The 27531-nt window shown below is 39.4% G+C and overlaps 1 protein-coding gene across 3 annotated transcripts in view; it reads left to right on the top strand.

The window, feature by feature from the left end:
- ARHGAP18 (Rho GTPase activating protein 18) overlaps positions 1–27531 on the top strand; it is a 99896-nt gene that overhangs the window by 29013 nt on the left and 43352 nt on the right. The gene's annotated exons all lie outside the window — the stretch shown is intronic.

Below are 27531 nucleotides of genomic sequence, written 5' to 3'. Positions count from 1 at the left end.
GAAACTGGGAAGGTATTGAAACTGGCACACTGTTTCCATGTGTCTGTAGGAAGGGTGTGTGTGATCAAAGAGATTATAGACTGATTAGAAGATAAAGAGAAGTACAGTGTGTCACCCTGGACAAAGATAATTGATGCACCATGATATGTCACACCAGGAGTCCAGGGCAAGGGTGAGAAATGAACTGAGAAATACAGCCTGCCCCATGCCTGAACCACAAAACCGTGCCTTTTTATTGAGGTACTTCCTTCTCCATAACTAATGTTGCTTATCAACCCTGCTCTATTAAGTCCTGATATCATCTTAGCTACATATGTAAGGGATCTAATTGTTTACTGTTGAATGCAAAATATATGAATTTTTGCAAGAAAACACAAAATTGGTCACCTTTTCTATTATTGTTTGTGGAGTTTTTACGTCTCATACCTCTCCTCAAACTTCCCTATGGAAGGAGGTAAAAACCTTGCTTTTTTATCCCTGTTCCTTGGGATGAATTCTGAATAAGGATCTGTGTATCTGTAGACTGTTCTGATCAGTTCTGCCCTTTGAATGCAGGGCTGCCTGGATACATGGCTCTAAGCTGCAGTTACTCTTAGCCCCCAGAGGCCCTAGATGCGCATGAGCACAGTCCTGGTGGCCCCTCTGTATCCTAGAAACTTGTCGCACGCACTGTTAGGAGTAGTGATCTCACCGCGTTCCTCCTCCTCTGCAGCTACTTCTCGGAAGACCTCTGGGTAAACTTGAGACATTGCCATGCAAGTAATGGTTATCCTTCAAGAATTGTTCTGATGAACATGGGATTAAGGGAGTGTGAGGAGAAATAAATGTGCAAAGCAGCCTCGTTTCCTGAATTGTAGTAAATAATTGTGCAGAACAGTGGATTCCCACAGTTACTTTCCCTAAATTCCACCACTGACAGTGTTAAGCTTTCCAGACCATGCATATTTGCCATTTAGCTCATGAAACTAAGACCCGAAAGGACGCCTCTCAGCCTTTCTGCTGTGTCACTCTAAATTTGGACCTAAGTCCTATCTCTCCCATTTTCATTAATGAGGATCTTCAGCTCCATGGTCCTGATTCATTTGCTCCTTCCTGCCCTGGATCCCTAGTGTTCTCCCACTTCAGAAGTGAGAGAAGTTAGGAAAGTCATTTTCATGGGAGCAGGAAGGGAGGGGAATGACAAGTTGTTACTGTTTTGCCTGTTTAAAACAAGCAAACAAAATTTTTCTGAAACTGTAACATTTCTGTGGGATTATTTTTTTCATTTTTCTAACTTCTTTCCCTCTTTATCAACATTCCAAACATGTGCAGAGCTGTGTGATAATTGTATCAATAGGGAGAAATAAGTTCCTCTGTTATGCTCTCCACATTGTGTATGTGTATCAGTTCTGTGCTCCAGATGCTGCGTTTTATTACTGGTGTGAAACTGAGCTTTTTTCTCTCTTTTTTTCTTTTAGAAAGTAACAAAATAAGAGAAACTTTCAGTATCTAGGTTAGCATCCCTCTGCTAAATTGAAAACTGTGTAATTTTAGTGGGGATCAGAATATTAGGAAGCCAGTGTAATCCACTGCCAGCGGTAATAAAGCAACCCTTTTGTGAAAGATTAGTAAAGAAACGATGTCAATTTTTTTTTTCATAGGCATTCAAAATAGTGCATGTTAGAGATGCTTTGTCTTTGGAGAGTTAGAGAAGCAGGGCACTGTACCTCCCGGGAAAAGCGATACATTCATTGTCCGTGCTCCAGACCAAGTGGCATCCTATGGAAGGGCTGTACTTCCTAACCATTCATTTTTTCCTTCATTCATATGAGAAGTCTTACTTCATAAGACTTAGATTTCTTCTGATTGTTGAGTGATTTTTCTGTTCTTTTTTTGGTCCTTTAAGGGCACAGTGAGCCTGTGAAATGCTTCCTTTAGGAAAGGCTTACCTTACCATTGGTTCACTAGGGTACAATCTAGAATGGCCTTGGTGTGTTTACTTCCAAGTTTGACAATATAAGAATATTTCTTTGGCAGTGGCAATGTACAGAATAGCATCAGAGCTGTTATCTTGGCCATATTTTACATTTTACAAATTTTACATATTTATCTTGACCATATTTTACTTTAAAGTAATACTTAAAAGAATATCTTTGTATAGTGTAGATAATGACTGTGGGTGACTTCTGTGGTATACCTAAGTATTTATCTAAGAACTTCTGTAGAGAAATCAAAGGCAGATTACCCAGTGTCATATTCAGTTTTAACAGCTCTTTTCCATGTTACTTCAGTTTTCTCACACCCCAGTTTTAACCCATTAGATCCACTAATGCATTGTTAGCTATCCTGATACTTGCATTTGGGTGTCATCTCCTTTTCTTTACTATGTCCATGTACAAGCTTTAAGTATTCTTTTTTTCTTGTTTTTCCCATTTTCAGTTACATGCACTGTGGAAAGTAACAGGGAATCAAACAGGTTGCATTCCAAGACCTGGTTTGAATGACTGCTTGTAAGGAGTTCACCCTCCTGCACTTTAAATCCATGCCCTTAAGTGTAGACTTCCAGTACCATGTAGGATCCTTGCTGGGGTATTTTACCCCATCCACTGTGGCAGAAAGGTCCTGTGTTGTGTTTGCCAGTTACAGGTAGGCGTTTCAGATAACAACAGTCTTCTCATGTGGCTGTGTGGGCTGACCCTCAAGCAATCAAATGCCATCCAGAGTCCTCTACAGGACTATTTTTGTTCTGTAGAGTGAGTGAATGTGTATGTCTATGTCTATATCTGTAAGTATATGAATGTGCATATATATGTAAAAAAAACTTTAAAAATGTGATTCTAAGGCTAAGACCAAGTCTGTACTATTCAATGGATGTGGAATAGGATATAGCAAAACTACAAGTGAATGCATAGAGAATGTATGCAGATCTAACTGCATGTATATATACCAGTACATGAGGCAAATAAGCTTCAGAGTGTTTTCAGGAACCAAGCCTCAAGTGCAAACTGAGTATTAGACAAATAATTTTAAATGTGGTGGCCACTGGAGATTTGACTTTGCTTTTCACTCCATCCCTTTGTCCTATCTGGGATGCTGCTGCTGCACCAGATTGTGTGTCACAGCCTCCCTGTTTGCAGTGAGTCACTGTGCTTGCTCACCAGCAGCCAGCACTTTTGCTGCCACATTATGTGCACTTTTTTAACTCAGATCTGAAGACCAGTTTGAGTTTTGAAGCTTTGCAAGCCAGTGCTTGTTTAACATTATATGATTCTGAGTGGCTTATGAAACTTCCTGTTGCTAATGACTTGTTAAGAAGGACTCCAGCATTTTATAGAGTGTAGAAGACAGCTCTTCCTCCTCAGAGGTCATGCAGTTATATGTATCCTCCCTATTCGCCCTATTTAAAGCTTGTGTTTGATTTGCTGGTACTCACTTGCAAAATGAGAATGATGAGTTGAGTTTCCATGAGGTGGTCCTAAACCCCAGCCCAGTTCTGGAAAGTGCTGTAACTCTCACCTACTGTAAGGGAGAAGGTTGCCACCACCTCAGATCTCCCCTTTCAAGTGACATCCGCTAGCCAAGGCATGCAGCCCCTGAGGTTCACCATCCTGCTTTGTTACTGAATCCACATGGCTTTGTGAGATGCCAGCTTGGATCTGTGTGGCAGTGAGACTGGGGGGTCTCAGTTAGGTTTTGTTGTAGAGTGATGCCCTTTTTTGTGGGTTGTTTAAATCTGCATAAAGAAAAAAATTATTTTTGTATGTTTTTGTAAAAATGGGCTTTACTAACTTTTTAGTGATAGCATCTGTGTTTACTGTGGGATGGGTGACAAGTGAGAGGGGCATAAAATAGTTAGTGTTTTCTACAGACAGCTGCAGTCTAAATCACTCACTCTCTGTTTGATCTCCCTGAGAAATAAAACACATGATAGATGTCTTACCAGCTTGGAAAAATGACAAAGACTTCTGCTATGAATTGTCCACAATATGAGTTTTCCAAACATTGACCATAACAGACAAATCCACATACAAGAGGAGCTTATTCTTTCCTAACCAGAATAATGTGCCTTCTTCACTGTTCAAGTGTTTGCTTAGTTTAATCTGAAGATTTAACAGTTTGCATTTTAAGCCAGAAAGAAATCTAGTAGTAAAGCATGAATTCATGCCTTTTTTCCAAGGGCAGTTTCCATCTCCATTCTCTCAGAGAGAAAAGCTCTCATTCCTTTCCCCCTCTTACCCCACCAGTGACTCAGTCTTGGAATTGAAATCCAGTATGAAGGACTAAAGTACTGTGAGGGATACATGTAAAGTTAGTGTACAAGTAGCAAAGTCACAAGCTGATTACTCACCACTGACTCAAGTTGGTGCAGCCTTTTGCAATTTCATTTGCAATCTGCTACTATAGCACAGGTTTCAGGTTCTCCATATAATTACAGCATTTGTTGTTCTAGTCCCTGTGACCTGACTTTTGTGATGCCAGTGTGGATGGCTCCATACCTTGAATGTGTTGCTTTGCTTCTGCAAAGCTAAGGTCTGTCACACTACAGCTGACTTTATGAAAGCTTAGCAGTCTTTTTATTTGCTAAATTTACAGGCCCTACATGAGCATAAGCTTTACCTAAATGCATTAGAAAAATCTTTCCTGCCTTGCATTTGTCTGCTAATCTGAGTGTTTATTGTCTGTTACCAACTTTTTCTGAGCTGACAGGCAACAATGCTGCTTTATTTAGAATTGCTTTTGCATCTTTTGTACTTAATGCATGTACAAATATGTGGTATACTGCATATTAATGTGTTAATGCACATTAACACATAATAAGTTAGTAACTTAATGTGTTGCTTAGTAACTGTTGTATTAGTCCCAGTAAGCTGACCTACTGACAGCAAGACATGGTATCCCAACATTTCCTGCTTCCTTGATTCCAGATTCCTGCTTCATGGGGTTCCCTCTTTTCCCAGGTTGCACCTTATTTATTCTTTGAATTTATTTTGCTCCTGTCTTTGTTTCTAGCTATGTCTTTCCAATCGATTAAAAAGCCCTCATAGTGCCTGTTACCTATTGTCAAGTTGTTGCTCAATTTTCTTGGTAGACAGAACAAATAGTTCTCTTTGAGTCCCTCTGTTTCTTCAGTCTCAATCCTTTTTGTGATACTTCAGCATTTTCAGCCTTCTGATTTACACTTGCACTGCTACTTTGCTTCTCTTTCAACCCCCAGCCTGAATAAGATGTAGTATTTCAGTGCCAGTCTTGTGTCACCTACACACGTAAAATCACTTTGTTGTTGCTAATTACCATCTCAGCCAGTTGTTCATACTGCAGTCATACGATCTTGTTGTTGTTATTATAAGTATCCTGGTGGAACTCATGAGTTGCTTGTACCTTCTGAGCCTTAGACCTGCTCAAGCTCTTCTTTCTGAGTGCAGTCCTCATTGTGAGGACGTGGTCACTGTTTCTTGCACTTAGACATCCATTTAGCATCTGTCAGTATGATAAAACAACATCATTTCAATAAGTTCAGTTCATTGGGTGACCTAGCTTATTGTATGTTGTGGATGTAAATTGATTGAATGCCTTTCACTGTCAGTGAAAACAGTCTATTCGGTTCTACTTTGTGTCAGACCCTTAGATAGATTTAAAACAAGAATAACTGTGCTGAATCAGTGGAGCTGCATGGCAAAAAAGAGGAAAACCAGGGCCCTCTGTATGTAGGCTTTCTTTTTTATTTTAATGACAGACAGGGAATGAGATGTCATGCTTGTCTAGCTACAAGGAATGTGAAAGATAAAGGCCTTTTGAACATTTTAAATACAGGCTTTCCCTTTTTTGCTTGAGTGTGTACAAGTCTAGATGATACAGAGCAACATACAATGTGTTACTAGATGTGCTGTTATAAGCAACTAGACTTTTATGCAAAACTGGAATGTAACTGAACTTCCAATGAGCAAAGCACTTCAGGGGCTGTCTAAATCTGAACTCCAGCGTATGCTCCAAGAGTGGCATTAATTGAATATTTTTTAATAGTTTCTCTAAGTTGCTTTTCTTTGAAGAGGAGAATATTTGAACTTGTTTTCAGATAAGACTAATGGAATTTTCAGTCTGCTGGTACTGGCACTCGATTCAAAAGTGTTGTAATCTATTGTTATTGCCAGTATTTTACTCTTGTTTTATAAGTGTTACTAGGGAGGCTGGAGTTGAAAGCTGCAAGGTTTTAAAAGGATACTCATGTATGTTTTGGTAACATTTGCAACGCTGGCAACTTCTTCTATTGTTAGGGCTTTTTTACTAGAGTGACCGAGTTCACAACTTCAATGAAACTACTACAGCTGAGCAGAGGCCATAATTACAGTAAGTGATATAGCAAGGTTCCTGCTGTGTGTGGTGTTGTAGATTCTTGTTACGTGTGTGCCACTGATTTTCACTCCAGCCTCCTCAGTAAATCAGTTTGGCCAGGAGAAGAATAATTCCCCATTTGTAAGTTTTGAGTACTTCCAATGTGCCAATGGCCTGTTTGTGAGGAGCACTGGTTTTGCAATGAACCTGCCTCTGCCTTGGTATTGTGATCTCTAAATAAGCATGTTCAGGCAGGGAATTTATAACTAAATAAATAGGGAGAAATAAGTAGGGTTTTTGGTATTTGGGTGTATAAGAAACAACTTAATTTAGCTCATAAGTACAATTCTAGCCATCATTTTCTGAGTTATATTTTTGGGGGCACCCCAAACAGTGTATGGGATGAGCACTCAAGCAATGTACCCCTCTGCACTCCTGAAAAAGCTGAAGCTATGAACTTATTATTTGGTCATTGTCTTGTACCAGCTCTCTTGTATTACAGCATAATAAAAAGTGTGCACAAAACCAGTTGCTTACTGATTACCCTCCCATGAGAATAAGCTGCTGGATATTCTCCCTCGATCTGTGACTCTGTCCCCTGCCCTTCCTGCTACAGAATTCCAATCCTGTCAGCCTAGAAATACTTTTATAAGAAAACCAGAGATTTTATCTGTCATCTTTCTACAGTATCTTTCTTTCCTAGGGAGGCTTCTTAGGACAAAAGGTGACAAAAAAAATGTGTTAGAATGTTGCCTTTGCAGGGCCCCAAATATCTTTGGAGGACTTAAAATGGCTTGGGGTAAAGTATTTGAAGAGGAGCAATTGTGCATGTTATGAATGAGGGTACACCACATATGAGAAAGGAACAGAGTAAGAATAGTATTATCTTCAGCAAATAAATAAATACCTTATCATGCATACTTGGTACCAAACTGTAGCACAACAGTTGGCATGTTTTGCTTGGTTTAGCATCAGTAGAAATGTTCAATTTACCACTCCTCCAACTACCTCTTCTTCCTGTCCAGGAGTCCGTAAATCACCCAGACAGCTTTTACTGTAGCTTAGGGAAGTCAGATATTTTTATTTCCCTTCCCTACTTGAAAACCAGGAAAATACTTAAGAGGATGTGTGAGAATTGTTCAATGTAAAGTACATCTTTCAATTGTTATTATTTTTAGTCAGTTGACTGGTTTTAGCTGATTTCTATGTAGTTGCCAGAGTAATAGTTGGTGGGACTCCAGGCCACTGATGAAATAATGTTTCTAGCAGAAATTCTCTGCCTTTAATAAAATAGAACAGTAAGGTCCACGAGTATACTATATCCAGAAGTAACAGGGAGCTTTGCCCCTTGTTTAAGAGAGTGCAAGGTTAGATTTTACCTGTACAAATAAAGCAGAAAGCTCTTGTAGGCTTGCAGTGGTCCAAGGAGTCATATAATAATTGTGATTATAGCTGTAGCTACAAGTCTGTGATCCCAGATAAGAAGCAAGATGCTTGGAGTGATAACTAGAAACCTCAGCTACTGAATACCAAGGAAACACTGGTAGGTGCTGTCATACACAGAGCTGTGACTCACTGGCCAGCCACAGCAGGGGCCACAGGAGAGCCAGTGGAAGATGCTTTCTCTCTTCAGTAACTGCTAAGAGGATGATAGAACTAACAACTCCATAATGTAGCTTTTGGAGCCTCACAAAGGCCTGATTGCCTTTGTCACAACTAGATAAGGGAACATTATCTAGTAATGGTGTTATCATCATTGTTATAACCCATTCAGGGGGTAGGCTTTCATGTTCTACTAAACTCATTCTGGTGGCTTGGCTGTCATCTTCTCCTGAGAAGCCTGTATTTCAGGTGGACTTGAGGAATATATTCTTACTCTGTTGAAAGTATTATCTCAGGAAAGAGATGCCACAGTATTTCATTAAAGTTTTTCTTTAATCTCAGAGTGCCTCCAAAGGCTTGTCCTGAACCAGCAATGACTGTACATCAGGTTCAGGTCATGGCTGTTCTAAGCTAAGTGGAGGCTAAAAAGAGTGGGGAACGCTGAAAGTAGAGCTTGCTTCCATCTCTCACCTACACCTTCCTAATATTTTTATTGCCCTGCCATTGGCTTTTATGAGCTGATTGAAGTAGATTGATCTGGATTTAAAAAAATAAATAGTAATTCAACTGAAAACTATTTTTTGCAAGTGTTGTTTTCAGACAGATTGGTTCCTCAGCCTAGCTCAGCAAGTGACTGTATCAGTGATGGTGCTGGCACAAGGAAAGAGATGGAAACCCACAGGAAAGAAGGATTTGACAGAACCCTCTGGCAGCAGCCTCCATCTGTGCTAGCATAATGGGGCTGATATTTGACAAGATAACTCATTTTTATGAGTCCTTGGACTGGCTATGGCCATATCCTGTGAGAGGCTCATCTGATATAATTGAACTCCATCGGTTCAGATTAGATATTTAATGGCTTAACTTTGCACTGACAAGTTGTCAGTCAGTTCAGGTACAGTTTGTCCTTTAGTAGCCACTCTGAAGCTTGCGTAAGCTTTGTCTCTGGCTGATTTAGTCCTGGCTTGTACCATTCAGTGATTTAATCATGCGCATGGCCTCTAACCTGCAAAAGGCAGGCTGCAATGTGAGAACAGATTGTTGGAATTGAGGTGCGTTGTGCAGCAGAGAACACCTGTGCTGCTTTTACAGAGCTGTGGATAACCTCCCTGCCCCTCATTGTCTGTATGTGACATCCTGCAGCCTGCATCACCGGAAGAAAAAAAAGCTGAGCTTGAATTCCCACACACTGTAATGAGGTAAATTAAAGTGCAGTTTCTAAATTATGGTTAGTTGTCAGCTGATAAGCTCTTGAAAGCTTACTGATTTGTGCCTAGTTTAAACACACCTTTCTTTGCTCTGAACTTTGCACCAGGGAGATTGCTTTCATTTTGTAGTGCCCAAGGTAATAAGTGCATCAAAACAGTATCAGGAATAAGTATAATCAGAGTAGCTCATATGATTTCATATAGGAAACACAACCTAACTTTTAATCACAGTAATGTTTCCTGTTTTAAGGATAAAAAAGACTAAAAATTAAATATCTAAGACATTATACAAATATAAATAATTGAAAATACTATGTACTAATTAAAATGTCTATGCATGTGACCACTGACCCAAATTCTGCCTGCCTTCTCCTTCAGAGAAGAGTACTTACAGTGTGATACTTGTTCTCCTTTGAGTTCTCGTAAGAAAAAGACTGTATTTGTTTGAATTTCTTACTGTGGATGGTACATCCAAGAGCAAACTAAAATGTGATCTTTTTTGCTCATAGTAAGTAGGAGTTGCTTATGAAAGTTTATGTGAAACTTTATGAGCTTCATGCTGTGGAAGGTGGTATTTGGCACTTTGTACTTCAAATCAGGAAATAGCTTACAAAGATGCATGGTATTAAAACCTGTGTGATGTGTCACAGTGTTTTGGTTTTTGGGCCTTGCCTGAGCATTTGAAGTGATTGTTTAAGCAAGTTTTGTCATCCTGTATTAGGGCGTGTAAGGGAGACATTTGCTTACATGTTTTTGCTCACTGTCCATTTGCTGAATGGCTTAATATAGATTTCACTAAGCACAGACCTCAGTATAGGTTGTTGTAATTTCTCTTAATTTTCAATATCTGACATTCAGATAAGGTGTAAATTCAGGGTTTGTTGTATGCTTTTGAAGGTGTTGCTAAGTGAGATCCAGTTAGCAGAGTTAGCAGCTAGCAGTTAAACTAGGTTGAAAAATGCATTTGAAGCCAGACTCTTGGTTGGTATGTCTGCACGGGGCCATGCTAGTGAGAAGCAAGGCAGGGGATGGGACAGGATGGGATGAAGTGTGACGTCAAAGCACTCAGCATAAGCAACCTTATATGACAATCTTTTCAAACTCTTCAAGGTGTGTATTGTTAATCTAAGCTTGTGTGTAAAATTTTGTAGGAGACTGAAGCCAGGGTCTTGGCTATCTCTTAGCAAGGTGTTCTCTCCCATGTGTGTTCTGGGATTCCTCCTGGGAAACAGATTCCTGGGCTGTGCTGAGTGGTAGCTGTCGTGGGGCACATGTCCACTGCAGTGTGCTCAGACCATAGCCCACCACCAGCGTGACCATGTCAGATAGCTGTGTAGGGTTTGAGCCTAGGCCGAGAAACTTTTCCTTCAACCTGGCTTGGTCTTCTGTTTCTTTTTTTCCCCTGTGTGTGGTATGGTGTTGATATCTATGTAGACTTGTGCAATGCGTGTGACACTGTCCAGCACAGCATCCTTGTCTGTAAGCTGGAGTGGCATGGATTTGATGGATGGACCAGTTGGTGGATAGGGAATTGACTGGATGGTCACACTCAAAGAGTTGTGGTCAGTGTCTTCATGTCCAAGTAGAGACCAGTGATGAGTGTCATCCCTCAGGGGTCAATACTGGGGCTGACACTGTTTCACATTGTTGTTGGTGACATGAACCCCTATTTTTTTCTTACCTTCCAAGTCTTCTCAGATAGGTGTTTTTGTATAAAAATGTAATTCAGCTTTGATCCAAAGGAGCTACAATTGGGTAAAGGATATTTCTCCAAGAAGGTTGTCTTGCATAAGTCACCAGTAGGAGAATACTGTTCTTATTAAATACAAGAACCAAAGGCATATCTGCATGTACTGACTTGGTTGTTTTGGTTTGGTTTGTTTTTTTTTTTTTCCCTTCCTCTTAATTTAATTTTCAGCATTCCTCATAGGTAAGGCTGTAGATAATCTTATTGCCTGTACATGCGAACATTTTTTACATGGGTGTATTAATAAATGCCTTTATTTGTTTTTACAATGTATACTGAGTTGTGTAATTTTGCGTACAACTGTAAATGTAATTCAGTTTGCTGGCTAGGAACACTCGAAGTTTTCAGCTAGCAGTGTTGCTCTAGGCAACAATTTTTGATACAAAACCCCTTTTATTGCCCTACTATAAATTTCTTTGTGCAATTCTTTTTTCCTTTAATTAAGACTAGAAGTTCTTCTCTGTATGAATTTGTTTCCTTCCATTCTGTAATACATATATTATGTAAGTATATGTGGTTGTACAGTAATACATGATCTGGATTTGATCTTTGCTTTCTATGGAGTGATGTTTTTATCCCATCTGAGCACACGTAATTTTCTAGGTATGCATATTAACCTCTTCCTTAGGATTGGTCTTATCTTCCTTTCACTTTGTTTTATTCAACTTGAAAACAAGCATTGGGAAGAGAAAGCTTTCTGTTGCAGTATGCAACATCATTTGTTAATAACTATCTCTGAAGTGATGGGGGACTCTTACACTCAGAATAGTGTAGGACTGCTGAAAAACTATTAAAATTGAGAAGTTTTCTGGTGTCTGTCTGATGTCCCATAGTATTATGCGATCCTTGCAAAAAAACACCCATTCATAAGAATACTTGGGAAGTTGGAAATCTAGAAAGGAAAAGTAACTGGGCAATTTCTCATTTTATACACCATTGTTCCAGTAATTATAAAGGCCATTCACCTGTCACTTTCATGCGAAACTTCAAAGGTGACTTATTCAAGTAAGTTATTCCATTACAGCACCACACTGTTGACATGAGAAAATAATCTCAGTTTCTATTTAACTTGACATTATCTTACTTTTGTAAGACTTTGGAATTGCTGAACATGTTTTGTACTTATCTTTATTTTATTTTATTATGTTAGATGCTTTATTATTTTAGATGCATTTCCCATTTTTGAACCGGTATATTCTTTATATCATTACTGAATTATTTTCTGTCTGGTTTAAGTACTTTTTCTCAATTGTAGTTTTAATTTAATAGCAAAATTCTTCTGAGAACTGGTAAAGTTTATCTGAGCAAAAATGTTAGTATGAAGTTATATTTTTTGCCCTAAGGTAGAAAATTAAAGTGGTTCAGGGAGACTTATCTTAAAAGTATAAGATGCTTTTGCAAGTAGGAGCAACACTTTGCAGCTTATAGTAAGCAGTGAGGAAATTGCAGTATTTAAAGCTTTGATTTTTATTGTATTGGTTCTGTACCTTGTTCTGAGGTAGCCAGAGTTGATCCTTTGTCCCATTTCAAGCTGCTGCTGTCACAAGAAGCCATTGCTAGCACTTGAAACAAGGAAATTACTTAAAACAACTCCTTAAGTGCCATGTCATCTTCAAGGGAAGGACATTAATTTATTCTGCAAGCTGCCTTGTGGCTAGCCTCACTAGATCTGCAGGTGCAGAGTATGTGTTTCCCAAGCCTTAATCCTGATCCGGAATACATTGTATTCCCTCACTGAAAGTTTTCCACCAGGACGGTTTGTCAAACAGTAGCTTGGCAATTTTACCTTGGGAAGTCTGCCATCACCTTGATGATTTGCAAGTTCAGTGGGTCCATGTGCCATCCAGTCTGTTCCCAACTGGTTGCCATCTGGGAAGGGTGGGGAAGTGCTAATGCAGGGAGAGGTCATGGGGCAGTCAGCTGTGCCAGGCTGCTAAGACGACATCCATTTCCATTTAGTTTCTTAAGGAGGAAGCTTGTGACCATACAAGCAGAAGAGGGTGTTGCTTTGTCTTTTTCAGTTATCAAGAATGCCTTGTGCTACAGGTTTTGCTTCTCAGAAGCACCTGCTTTGCATGGTTGTCACCAAGTTGCTGCTGCTATGCAAGTGGGAGTTCGCTTGCTCCTTGCCTGTCTGAATGAGCTCTCCACAATGCTGAGGAAATTGTTAGTTAGGGAGATGTGAGCAACATCTTCTGCGTGTTGCTTCTGGTAGATACACCAAGGTCTGCCTGCCCCCATTCTCTAGCGTGATAGTTTGATAGAAAGGCAAGGTGGCTGGCATGTCCAGCTGTGGCAGGCTTATGTGTGGTAACTTCTAGACAGATGTGACTCTGTACACTCTGGTTCCCTTAGAGGATGCCTAGCATCCTTTCCTAATGACCTATAGGATTAAATGGGATTAAGGAAAAATCTTAACAACAATGGCCATTCCAAATCCTTTGTACAGTCCTGGAAATCCAAATCTTCTGCTGTGTCAAGTTGAATGAGTAATACAAGGGAAAAAACAGTGGCATTGGTTGTTTTTGTGTTTTTTTGGGGGGAGGGGGTGTGTTTGTCGAAGGTGGCCTAACTATTTGGAGGGTGACTGTGTTACTTTGGATGTCTGCTGGTGACCCAGTGGAAGAAAGCCTAGCTGTTGGTTGGGGGTGCAATATTGAGGTGATGTTGATGCCCTTTCCGTTGTTGTAGACCCATCGCTGTTTCTGAAAAAGGAATTATTCTCTGCTGTGACTGCGGAGAGTGGTGATGCACACTGAGCCAGTGGGGTGTTTCAGTCATGCATCTCGTTGGCTTTGCTCAGTGTTATCACACAGTCTTCTGAGAGTTCTGGTACCTGGAGTTTTCCCATGTAGTCTCTCCTAGTAAAGAGATAGAGCTTTCACCTTCCTTGGAATCAGACTTTGTGTACAATAGGCTTGACTGCTTATGCTGTCTTTGGATGGGTCTACCTATAAGATGGGGAGATTTCAGGGTCTGGCACATAGTTGTTTGGGGTGTGGCTTTAGGCTGCTCCAAGAAGATGCTCAAAGGGCAATGACTGCCTCTTGAGTTACTGTAAAAACTGGGGTGGCCTTGAGGTGTCTCCCTTGGGGGTGTCCTTCTGGGGCAGTTGAGGTTGCACTGGTGTGAATCCTCTGTGAACAGGAAAGGAATTGGAGCTGAATAGCGTTACTGTGGCACTCTTGGAGAAGAGGCAGCTTCAGTGTATGACCTCTTTGTGTAAAACAATAGTGTATATACTTGGTAATAAAAAGTCTCACACACACATATATATATAGAGAGAGAGATGGAGAGAATATAATTCTAACTGATTTACTTCCAAGTGAAGTATCAGGAAACAGTGAAAAAGGAAAACTGAGGTCAGTTGCCTAGAGGACACACAGTCAATATCTGTAAAATCCTCATTGCATCTTCCTGACTTTCAAGGAGTCAGAAGGAGACCTGAGCACCTCCGCTGAAAACACCCAACAAGGGTAGCAGAAGCTGTAAAGCATACACATTGGTTTTGAGTTTTTGAGAACTGAGAATTGAGAAAAGAATATAATTTAGGTATACGGGCATTTGTCTTTCTTTGAAAGTCTCCTTTTCATCTTCGTGTTGAAACATGTTGTAAATTTTCTATTACAGACTTTTTTTCTTCCCTTGCTATTGCTCTGTTGACTTACATTGTAGGTTTTAAACCCTTTTGATGTTGACAGTTGTATGATTCCGTTTCTGTGTCAGTCTGTCAGCACTAGTATAGTCTGTAAATGTAAGGCTTTGTCGAGCTATGTTATTTTGGAGGGGAAATCTTTATCATCTGAAAGAGAATTGGCTACTGAATTAAATATTTCTTGCATTGAAAGAAGCTTTTAAGATTGCAAATGTGCATTTTTAATGCAGAAAATATTAAGAAGGCTTTTACTTTAACACTTCTGGTAGAAAGGGTCTGAAATGTGTCACTTTGCCTGAGCACAAAGGATGTATCTGTAAACTGATTCAGGCCCAGAGATGTTCAGTCCCTTCACTGCCTCCCCAGCACTGTTGGTGTGTGCCGATTCCCTAATTTTTAGGGTGCATTAGGGGGTGATTCAGACCTGGAAAGCCATCAGGGTTTTGCCCTGAGTCCCAAAGTGACATACGGGCTGGGTACAGGACAGAGTGGTTGGACAATGCAGTTTGGGAGCTGTGAGTGAAGGAGTCGCAAAGTGCCCTGCAGCTTCTGCTCTGTTTGCCTCACACTTTGTTCCCTGTTGTCTAGAAATGTCTCTGCTCTGTGCACCCAGGCCAGGCCCATTCAGGCTGTCTTTCCTTCCTCCTTCCCCTTCCCCCACACTGCAGGCATAGGTCACTGTCACGATGTTTTCAAGTTAATTAAAATGGAGTTTTCATATGTGACTTAATATTGCATGCAGTAAATGTGGGTTTATTTTTCCCCTGTGTATATATGATACTGTATAAAAACAAATGGTATTCATTTGTAGAAGATGCGTCTCATAATGAGAAGTACAGATGTCTAGTGTGGTGAGCTTGAGCCTGTAACTAAAAATCACAGATACTAATACTCAAGAGTGCATAACATTGCTCTTGTTCTTCTGTACACAGTGTGTGTACATATGGCAAATGAGAAAAGAGTTTTTATTTATAGAAGTATCTGCATATGGATTGTGCCTTATTTCAGTTTTAATGTGTTACATGTGAAGCATTGTATTTTATTATCCTTGATTATTATTCAGATCCGTAATCATAGCTACTTAGTGTTACAAGTGCTATTTTTACTCTGTTTACACAAGGGAATACATCTAAAGTTGAGTTAGGGATTTAACCTCTAGATATATGGGGAAAGTTAAAAGAGTATAATGTCATTTTTACTTGTATTTTTTGCTGGCAGTTAACCCTCCACTGAAGTGTTTCGTTTGGGAATGCTGGGTGACAGTTATGGCTAATATTAGGGATGCAGTCATTTTAAAAAGACAAATTGATGTTGCTTTATATAACTGATTGACATCTTCCAAAACAGACTGATACCTTTTTAGAACAATGATCATGGAGAATGTTGTCAGCTGAAAAACCAGAGGTGGCATCTCTATGCTCATTTAGAAACTGGTATCTCTCATGTTCTTACAATACTGGTGAAGAAAGGTGTGTTGGTTAGGAAGGAAAACAAATAATTTTGCCAAATAATTTCTATTAAGAATTATGATCTAAATAATTTATAAATATAAAAAAAAATGACACTTTAGGGTTTTTAGTGGGTTTTTTTTGTTTTCTTTTACTACCAGTATTTAATATTAAAATCCCAGAGTTCTTGCAGTCCCTGCCTATATCCTCTTTTTGATGAGTGTAATTTAAACTAAAGTTGGTAAGAGCACTTTTGGTTTTCTGTTTCCATAATTCTGGAAACAATTTTTTTTTCTCCTTTTACTAGCAGCACATTTTCTTTTCATCTGCAGAGCATGCAGTGACTCTCAGCCTTCCTTTTCTGATCAGTCTTGAATGCTTCCTCTTGCCACCTTAAAATACCATGTTAGTCTTCCATGACTGTGTTAAGTTTTGACAAGCTCCCTGTCCATTAACCCACATGCCAAGGAGATGGCTTACACCAAAAAAGATTCAGATCTAAGCGTGAAGAACAAAAAAATGTAATGCTGTTAGTTGAAATAAGAAACAAGGATTATGTGTAAAATTGTGATCAACTAAACAAGATACATAAGGGATAGATTTTTTAGGGTTTCTTTTTAATTTTGAACAGTTGTTCCTATAAAATGACTGATATCTAATTTGCATGCTTTGTTTACTTTTCCTTATTTTCCAGTGTTTGTTTCTTTCATGTGTTCCCCCTAGTGTTTGGTTTGTGTTATGTTTGTATTTGTCTTTCTCCTCTCCCAGAACAAACCTAAACCTCATCTAAATCCTTACTGTTGAAGTTTTGGTTTTGTATTCAAGCCCTGATGCTCAGAACTTGTGGACAGGTAGCAGGTAGCACAACAGTGAGCAGTATGGTAGGCTCGCTTCCAAACTTGCATATGTATGCAAATGTATATTCAGACTGGTAGGTCTACATCTGTATACTTAATTTGTAAGCAAAGGGACATACACCTATGCATACAATCATCAGTAAATCTTTGCAGAGAGCTGCCAGGGTTCAGGAAACAGAGGTGGTAGTGAAGGGGGAGAGGGAAGGGGAGAATCTGTAGTCCCGAGTTGCTTCTTTCTTGTTTGGTTGTCTACTGACCATGGCTTTAACAGTTGCCTTTGAAGATAAAAAGTAAGAATTGTGACTGGCTCCCTTTTCAGTCTCTTTTCTTTTGCTGAGGCAACAGTGGTCTTTTCTGCTGCCCTTTGTATGGTGGGTCTGTGGGGAAGGGATAGGAAGGAAATGGCTGGATCTGGGCAGACCGCTGTCCTCTGCTTCTGCCATGGCATGCTCTGCCTGGCTCCTACTAGAGGAGCTCCTCAAAGCAGGTTTGCCTCTGTGGAGACATGTGGCATTGTTGTGTTAGCTCCTCTGAGAGCAGGTGAAATCCCAGCAGCTGCTTTTGAATCGGGTTTCAAACACCTTCTTCCTCATGCTGAGCCTGAACTAAACCCAGATGGTCCATCCCTTACAGTGTACTTGAGGCCTTCCCCTCCCCTACCCACTTGCCTTTAAGGATGCTACTTAAAAGCACTTTCTCTGACGTTTTGTTTCTGACCAGACCTGTATCTCTTGGTATTCCTGCGTGCTGGCCCACCTTGTGTGTGTTGTCCTTCCTGCTTCCTCCTTTCTCTCTCTCATCCAGCTTCTGTGAGAGCACTTTTATCTGCTTTGTCTAGTGGGTTTTTTGTGGGTGGTTTGTTTGGACAATGAAAAGTTTGTTTATAAAACATCTTCAGACTCCTGAATGGATTTCCTTACCTGCTGTTAGGGAATGCTCATATGAATTCATTTATGATTTATTCTGAATGTAAGGATGATACTGTAATAAATTGACTGTGCATGTCTGCCGGTTTCATTCAGGCATAAAGAGAATAACTGAATTGTGCTATAGGCCATGCATTTGCAAGTAACAGGGTTATAGGTTTATCTAATAGGTCCTTCAGTGTGGTAAGAGCTAATGCTTTTAGAGAACTAATTGCTTTCAAAGGCACACAAGTGACTCCAGTATCATTTCATGGCTGTAACTGTACTTTACTACCAGATGGTCCTGGTATTTGCCAGGATAGCTCAAATTGGGCTTTGTTGCTGTGCTTTTTTTTTTTTTTTTTCCACTGTGATAAGAAAAATAAATTATTTAAATCTTTCCTCTCTGTGCCTCTCAATAATGGAATTACAAATACTGTATCTGTTTCACTTCCTGGTTTATTCTCTTTGATATTTGTAGAGCCTGAAGTAATCTCACACAGACTTTATTCAATTCTTTGTGAGAAGATTAGTTCCAGTGTTTCTCTTAGAAGATTACAGGAAAAGTGTACTTTTGAAATGTGCCTGATGTGTTCGGGTATTTTCTCAAGAAGCAGCATGAGAGTTGTTACAGACCACATATTTTGCATACTATTTTTTTTTATTGATATGAATTGTAAAGAATGAAAAGAATCAAAACAGCAGAGGAAAACTTCCATGTCCATATGAAGCCAGGTGATGTAGAAGAATATTTGGAAGGAATGAGAAAGGTAGATGAGCTGACCAAGGGTCAGAGCCAAAAACGTGACAGAAGAGGTTTGAGTAAGGCCATTCCTTTCCTCATTTTCCTACCTGTGGGCAGTTAAACTAGAGCTTTAAACACAAATAGGGTCATATATAAGGGAAATATACTGAGTGTTGAGTTTGGAGACTGACTTCTATTTTAATTCAGTGAGTCTTGAGGCTCTGTAAACACTTCCAGCTCTTTCAAAAGTCAGCATGAGTTGCAAGCCTACTTCTGATGTGGTGCCACTTGTGGGATTGTACTTATACAGGTCATGCAGGTTCCCTTGTTCCTTTTTTCCTCTCTGGTGGATTTTGCACTCCCAGGAATAGCGGTTTCTCTTTGTAAAATGTATGCTTTTTAGCCAGAATGTCTGGGTATGGGAAAAAGAAAAAGAATGTGTTTTCAAAGCCTTTGAGGTTTTCATTCAAGCTGTATGAGAATTAAAATGTCAGAATGGCAGAACTTGAGACAATTCAGTGTACTTCGTTTTGTCAATGCAGAAGTAAAACCAAAGCTGATTTATTCTGATACTACCTCTCAGCTTATCCAATTGTGATAATTTTATTGCATGTCTTATAATAGAAAAATCTAATGTTCTATTTAAAGCTCCAAATCTGAGTCTGTGACTCTCACCTTTCACTAAAGTAAGTAAGCAGGGTTCTGTATTTTATGTTTGGAGACTAAAGCTGAAAGCATGCACTGAGTTCAACAGTGCAGACACTGGAACACAGCAGTCCCTGCAAAAACAAGGAAACACAACTGGTGCAGTCATTCTGTGGGAAACAGACTTCATGGCTGCAGCTGTCAGTCCAGAATTCTTTCTGGCTTTGTGCGGAGTAGAAAAAGATCACATTTATTCTAAACTGACCTGGGATGGCGTATCAAATATCTGTTTTTTTTTGCAGATGTTCAAAAATATGTATGTTACAGCTCTAACACCTTTTTTGATAATAAAACGTCTCACATTGTCAGTCATACACAGGGGCCAATGATCTGCACCATCATTTTAGATAGGGTGTGTATGTGTATCAGTTTACCATAATTATAATTTATATGTTTGGAAGTAGAAAATAGGTAGAGTTTAAATGTCTGAAGGAAATGTCAAAGAATACTTAAACTTCTTAGAAGTGCTGCATGTATTTCAGATAGATTAAGTTTTGGCATTGTATCTGGAATCTCCCATTTCTGGTGCAGTGGATTAGAATATTAAGTGTAATAGTCTGTGTTATTGCCATTTTCCTTCCTGTTTTCTTCAGTAACAGCTTGGAGTAATAGAGGATGTGGCTGGAAGCAGTACAGTGTGTGTATATACTTTTTAGACTTACAGTCTGGCAGCCTTAACTTTGGCCTGTTTTGCATTTAGTATTTATGGTGGGGTTTAAAATGTCAGTTTATGGTGTTTTCTGGGGTTCTGTTTTGCGGCTTTTTTTTTGTTTTGTTGTCTTTTGCTTTTTTTTCCTTGTTATTAATCTGCAGAGCAGTTTTGAGCAGGTATTAACAGCAGCTGATGGTTATTACAAAAAAAATCCTGAGACCCGATTCTCTTTATGCAGCCTTTTTTATGCTCATTTAGAAAATGAGTACTGTTCCATAACCTCGTTGCAGTCACTTTGTTCTCTGTCTTTGAAAGGAGAACAGACCTTTGCCTCAGTTCCTACTTCTCTGGCTTTCTTTAGAGCTTAAGGGGGATTTGTGCAAGTTTGATTGCAGTTGACATTCAGAATGTCCCATAAGGTCACAGAGCAGCCAAAATAAAACTCTTTTTAAGTTGGGAGAGGAGGAGTGCTAAGTGTCAGTTCACCAGAAATATTGGAAATTATGTTGATTTGTTGCTGTTATCTTTGCATGTCCTGTATGACTTTCTTGGAGAGACTGAGTTGCAGGAAAGTTTGCAGTAATGGAAAAAGTAAATGATAGAAAAGTTAGAAAGGAAAGGATGCAGTTGTTGCAACAGACGACAAGATTTAGGAGCTAGAATGAAAAGCAGAAATGCAAGCCCAGGCTAAGGTTTCTCAAATGCCTTCTAAAAGTTATGAAGCACTTTTAAAGAGGTAAGAAATATTTTTGCATTGTTCTGGACACTCTGTGTACAAACTTGGGTCTTGGTAGGTACTGCTCAAGGATGAAGTGCTGCTTGTGAAACCTAGAGATGCTGGCTTTTGTTTGACAGGAGATTTTAGCTGTCAGTGAAATTGAACCATTTTAATATGTTAAGCCATATAAAAAGATGAAGACATTTACTGTAAAAAAAATATTTAACTTCATTTAGGTAATGTCAGTACTGTGTGGTTTTATGCAAAATTCAGTTATTTTAGGATAATCTGCTTTGATGGCACATAGATTACAATTTGATCTTTTTAACAGAAGATTTTGAAAGGTGCTTAAAGCTGCACTGCAAAATCCTGGAGATTGTGCAAAGGGGTGGTGTGACAGAGATAAGTTTCTTAAACATTAGGTTGAAACCACTAAAATAAGTGATTTGGTAATAAAAATTCTTGATGTAACACATCCTTGGAATCAGGGCATCGTGTTATCTTCATGTCTGATTTTTGGAATGCAGTTTGGAATGCTTGGAAACTGAAAGATCAGGATGCCCTTCTGATAGGTGCCATGGCTATAGGAAGGTCTGTTGATCACTTCCCAGGCCAGTGTCCCAGCCAAGAAAAAGAGCTCAAGCCAGGCAGCTGCTGCAACCATTAGATTAGAACTTGCTTGGTTAATTCAGTTAAGAAGTCTTTGCACCTTGCAGTGCTGCTTGGCTTCTTATGAGGAGGGGAGGGATGGGGGGAATTTTGGGTTTAGGAGCTTTATTTATTCCCACGCTTCTGTAGCTAAGCTTCCCAGAAGAGACATTGTTTCCCTCTCCTTATCTTTTTAGTTGTTTAGATTTGAAAGGATATGTGAAGTTCTGTATTTATATTTAAGATCACAGCATCTCATGGATATAATTACTCAGTAAATAATTTTCCAAATGGGCCACTGTACCCATAGGTATTTTTTTGTTGTTTAAATGTAGTTAGCCTTTGTACTAACAATAAACTTAAGATCACTTAGGTGAATTACTGCTTAACTTTGTAACTCCTATGTCAACAAGATAATTCTGTTTTGAGTGTGCCACGCTATTTATAGCCACAGTGATGGAGTCTATCACAAACCCACAGCAGCAGACCTTCCTTTTATCTGCCTTGCAGTTTGCTGTGGGTCAGATCTTGATCTTTAACACTCAGTGCTCCAGACCCCCCAGCGCTAAGTATTAGGGCCAATATTGTTTAATATCTTCACTGATGATCTGGATGACGGGATTGAGTACACCCTCAGTAAACTTGCAGACAACACTAAGTTGGCTGGGAGTGTTGATGCCCTGGAGGGTAGGAAGGCGCTGCAGAGGGATCAGTGGGCTGTGGCCAGTTGTATGAGGTTCAGCAAGGCAAAGTCCCAGGCTTGGGGATGAGTGGCTGGAAAGCTGCTCAGCAGAAAAGGACCTGGTGTGCTGGCTGACAGCTGCTGAACATGAGCCAGCTTGTGCCCAGGCAGCTAAGAATGCCAACGGCATCCTGGCCTGTGTGAGAAATAGTGTGGTTGGCAGGACTAGGGAAGTGATTGTTCTCCGTGTACTTGGCACTGGTGAGACTGCATTTCGAATCCTGTGTTCAAAGCCTCTTGGCTTTGGGAATGATGACTCCCTTTGTACAGGCATCTCAGAAGCTGCTGCTTTAACCTAGCTGTAGTCAAATATGCCTGTCATTTACTTCACTCTGGAAGTAAACTGCTAGTTTGCTGGGGTGCTAGACATTGTATCTGAAGGGGCTGCAGTACTCAAAACACTGCCTGTACAAGAACCCCAATAGCAGTAGTTAGCTGCCAGGATTACTTAAAGGAGCTTTTAAGACCAGGCATGTGAGGATTGATATTTTCAGTGTACAATTTAAAGAGGTATAATCTTCCAGTTTGACAAGTAATGGTTATCACTTGCTAATGCAGAGCTTTTTTTGCATTGTTTTCAGTGACCTCTCAGATGTTTGTGAAACTTTTTGTCCTGTAGAACACTGAATTTGTCTTCAGTTTGGGAGCTGTTTAAAGACTCCCATAGGCTTTGTTAGGCAGCTGTGGAAAAGGACCATATTTATTTAACCCCAAAGAGTTGAATCCTAAGTGAGGTTAAACCCATTAATCAGATGGCCTCTTCCCTTGTCCCGCTTTTTAGATTTGTGACAACTTTTATTCAGGTCTGAATTTTGAATTCCAAAATTTGGCAAAATTGGGTGGAAAAAGGGCCCTGTACAGAAATTTTTAAGTTGTAGGCAGAACAATTTCCACTCCTCCCTTTCACTTGGATTTCATACATTGTTGCCTTCTTTTTTATTATTTTTTTTCTTTTTTTTTTTTTTTACTTTTTTTTCAGGAAGAAGGTAACATACTATAGAGACTGGTATCTTTTGCTTTATGTTCATACAGTATTGAGTAGTTGGACTTTGTCCTTTCCTGGAGTCAGTGAGCCCTACTGTAATAATCCTTTTAAAGGAACTCCAGCTCTCTTTCAGCAGTTTTTAACTATTGTTTGGTTCAACTGTGTATTTATATTCCCTCATAATCAACATAGTTGCATTTAGTATTTCTGCTTTTCAGTATATTTACACGTTTAGTGTTTGCCTATCCATATATATACATAATATAAGGATACCATACAGTTACGATGTTTAAATAGCAATGTAGAAAGGTCATGTTCAGATTCAAAATTAGAGGCTAGCCCTATAGAAATGACAGGGATTATATTGTTCTCATCACTCACTGTTTTAAAATGCAACATAGTCCTTAATTCTTGAGCAGGAAAAGTGAAAGGACAAAATTAGCTTTCTGTGAACTGAATTTATTTGAAATGCCAGTGAAAGTCCACCTTACTAACTGATTAATCTCTAGCTGCTGTAGTTTACACATGACAAGTATCAGCTGTGAACTGCTGAAAAGGTACTAGAGCTGACAGGGAGATACAGAAAGAAAATAAGGAATAAAGGTAACTGCCATAGTATAGATTATAGTAGTTGAAGTGTATATAGTTGTATATATATAGTATATAATGTAGTATAAAGTGACTATTAATGAAATCAAAGTCAGGCTGATGGAACCTGAAAAAAACCCCACATTTTTATTATGGTGTAAAACAGTGATTAATGTGAAGAGTCATATTTTCCTACAGTCTAAGAAAGGACACAGGTGGTCCTTTCTCAGGGAAAATAAAAAAGGCTGAAGAAAATATTTGCACACAGTTCCTTGCCCTTAAGTACTTGCCACAATGTGATGTTCATCAGTGCTTAGCGAAATAACCAAATCTGATTTCTTTCCTTGTGAGTGTAATGAATGGTGTTCATTACAGGAATTGTTTTTAATGGCTTCCCTCTGGAAGGGCTGGGAGTGCTTTGTCTCACATCCCTGATGTTTCTAATAAATAAATGCGTCTCCAGTGGGTGGGACAAGAAAATTGAGTCTGGTAAGAGACTGCAGTAACTATCCTGAAAAAAGGTTTTGTGCCTGAGGCTCAGTTTGTACTGAGATAAACAGGTAAATACCTCATTGGCTGGAAAGGGCATGTGTCTGACTGAGTATCAGAGGTCAGAACTGACTATGCAATTTGGAAATTAAAGTATCGTACTGCTCCCTGTAAACCTATTTGCAGAATAACCTATTTACTAATGATTGGAAATGGATGTTAATAAGATTTGAATAGAGTTTGAGAGTGTTGTTGGTGAAGACCTTAATGGAAATATGAGTTTTCGGGGGGGGGGGTGCGCTTGTAGGGGAAGGAATTGCTGGTGATTAAACTTGCCATTTAGTAATTGGAAATGAAAAATGAGTAGTGTTTGGAAATAAAGAGATTGCATTTTAGCGGTGGTTTACATTTTCTGGGGAAAGAAGGAGATCTTGGAAATACTTATGAAAAGCAGCTGCATTTTTCATATTTTAAATACAAAAATGAACATTTAAAAACTTAAGAATGTTCTTGAGAAGTAATTCTTTTCTGCAACTTCAGTAATGTTCTTTTTTTGTAATGAATTCTGCTTATTTCCAACTAATAGATTTTTGGAAAGGAGTCTTCTACAAAATTTTAAAGCTTGCAACATGGGGCATTTGAAATACTTTTATAAGATTTTTTATGAGCCTTTCTATGAATGTGGAATCAATTATTTTTAAAAATTTATCTTGCTTCCACAATCCTTGCAATATTATTACTGAAATTGATTCCTTTTTCCCTTGTTCTTTCTTTTTTTCTTGGCCTTAACTTGTTCCCTCCTGTGCATTTTCATTGTGTGATAGCAGTAGTGCTTACTAAGCATATGTTTGGAGAAGCATTGAATTTAGTGCAAAATCACAGCAGAAATCCCATGTTCTTCATCTTGTCAACAGATACCTGAAAATAAAAATCCTACTTGGCAATCTCTTTTTCCTTATACTGTGATTTTTTTTTTAAATTGTTTTTCTTTCTCATCTACACCAACTGTCCTCATTATCTTCAGTCTGTCTTGTCTGTGCCTCTGTGCACAGGGATTCACAGGAGGGATAGTGATAAGGATGCTTGTAGCGACTACTGTGCAGATTAGGCATCAAGTACTGCTACACTGGTGTCTTCCTCTGGTAGGATATGCAAAGCAAGAAACACTGAACCAAATGAACTGAAAGTAAAATCCAACCTCCTCTTTTAGCTAAAGTTTTAGCAATTGTTCTCCAGCCTGAGCCCTCTCTCTGTCCTAGTGCAGATAAATGTGAATTTTGGATGTGGACAAATGCCTATGGCTTTGAAAGGGTTTACAGTCCAAACAGAAACTGGGGACAGGGGATTGGTGGAGTCAGATGAGGGAAGGCAAAGAATCAGTGAATAGAGTGGGAGTGGTGTGGCGAGCCCAGGCACTGCTGATGCTGGGCTGCCAGCTGGGAATGGCCTAAAGCAATATGGACTCTTTTGAAGGAGAGATTCAGAGCAGAGCAGTGAGGTTTTTGTGTGAATGTTTCTTGGAATGTTCCCTTGGTCATTTGTGCCTTTCTCTCTCTGAGGGCTTTCATGATGAGATGTGACAGTATAGTCAGCTCAAAGTTGGGAGTTGCTGTATTGGTTCATTAATGAGAGATGGAAAGGTCAGGCTGGGAAGAGCCTTATGTTTGGTCAAGTAGAGCAGGCCTGTGCCAGCATATCCCACCTCAGCCTGCCAGAGCCTGCCGAAGTGCATGCATTTAACGTATTCAGTCTGTTAGTTTTATCTTTTACAACGTGCACTGTGGCAGTTAAATTTCAGCTGCAGGTTGTTCCAAAGGTGAAAAGCCACCAAAGAGCTGCTGAGCAGCTCTGCAGGGTTAAACCAAGGAACGATAAGCTGAAATCGGACCTCACTCAGGCTGAAGTTCAAGTGCACAGAGCCTGTGAGAGGGATCCAGTCTGCTGTGAGCACCTTTAGCTGCAAAAGTGGGGAAGCTTGGGCACAGGCTAGGAAGCCTGACCTGCTTCAGTCACACTCAGCACCTATGTGGGCTGCTGGGGATGCTTCTGATGTGGCTCCAGTAGTGTCTTTCTGCAGTGATTAGGGTGATTAACAAGCAGCACAGGTCACTTGTGGGGCACACCTGTCAGGAGGAGCTTAAGAACTGAGATAGCCTCATGGAGAAATTGTGTTTATTGGGTAACATGTACTACTAAAAAGATGTTGTTATTGCCACTGATACAGAAGCTAAACATTCCTTTACATATTTTTATTTTCTTGGGCTTTCTAGTAAGGACAGGTTAAGGAATGGTGTTGGGGTGCATATCAGCTTGGTAATTCATTGTTATTTATTAACTTGTACCTGGAGCTGAAAGGCAGGGTGGATGGAAACTCATAGTCCTTCCATAAGGCTCTTTACTTTTAAAGGCAAAGTCCATATAGTTAGTATTTCTTATCAGAGAATCAAGCACATGTGCTGTGAAAGGATTTGTGACTTGGACACAAGCGGCTTATCTTCAGAGAGAAAGGTATGGCTTTTTAACTTAGGGGCGGCTAACAAGCGTCAGTTTTCCCAAGATAAAATGTAAGGACGAAGTGCTTTTGTTTAATTCTAGATAAACTTGCAAAGTCGGCCAGATGGGAAGGTAGGACTTACTTTGCTGCGTTTATATTGTGATAAATCCACAATGCTCCATCTTTGTTATGTTTTTCTTTGTGAATAAGTTATATTTATTACTTAACCCCAAACCATGCCTTCTTTTTTTTTGGAATATGGAGACAAATTCAGACATAAAAGGCATCTGAAGAAGTTTCTGAAATGTTAAGAACTTACTATATTTAATACAAATTTTTGATATACTATCATAATAATAGAATAACCTAGTTTAGAAAGGACCACTGAAGATCATTTTGTCTGATCTGTCCGCACTCAAAGTAGGGCCAACTCTGAACCTAGATCAGGTTGCTACTCATGTAATCCACTGAAACTCTGAATCAGTTTGTGGCTTTTGAGTTGATATATTTGACTGTTAGGATGACCTGCAACTTCAATGACATCATTACAACCTTTGCTGTTAAAGAGGAATTCTTTGTTAGGTCAGTGGTTTTTTTTTTTCTTCTTTTTCAGCGATTTAATGAGATCAAGATGAGACCTAGAGGTTTCAGCTTGTTGGGTTCTTTTATTCTAGTCACGGCTATTCTTAAAATGAAAGATCTTGTTTGAAAGCCTTAGCAACATAATATTTGGCAGGGTGAACCAAAAACTGGTAACATCAAACTACAAAAATTATGAGCTTTCAGTCAAAGAGAAAGTAGGATAGAAACAAATAGTGGCCTTTATCAAACATTTGGACTCACCAGTTTACTTCACGAACTAACTTCAGTAATTTTACTTTGTCCTTTCTCAGCTGTAAGGTCATAGACACTAAACATAAAAAATAAAAGCAGAATAGCAAAGGAAAAAAGTAAGGGTACTGCCAAGCTGTAAGTGTTTATGCAGGTGAAAGGCCACTTTGAAAAACTCTTTATGATGCTGTGTTATGCTAGGA

The sequence above is a fragment of the Melopsittacus undulatus genome, chromosome 3, assembly GCF_012275295.1.
Source record: "Melopsittacus undulatus isolate bMelUnd1 chromosome 3, bMelUnd1.mat.Z, whole genome shotgun sequence".
Classification (NCBI taxonomy): Eukaryota; Metazoa; Chordata; class Aves; order Psittaciformes; family Psittaculidae; genus Melopsittacus; species Melopsittacus undulatus.
This window is presented reverse-complemented; position numbering and strand designations above follow the sequence as displayed.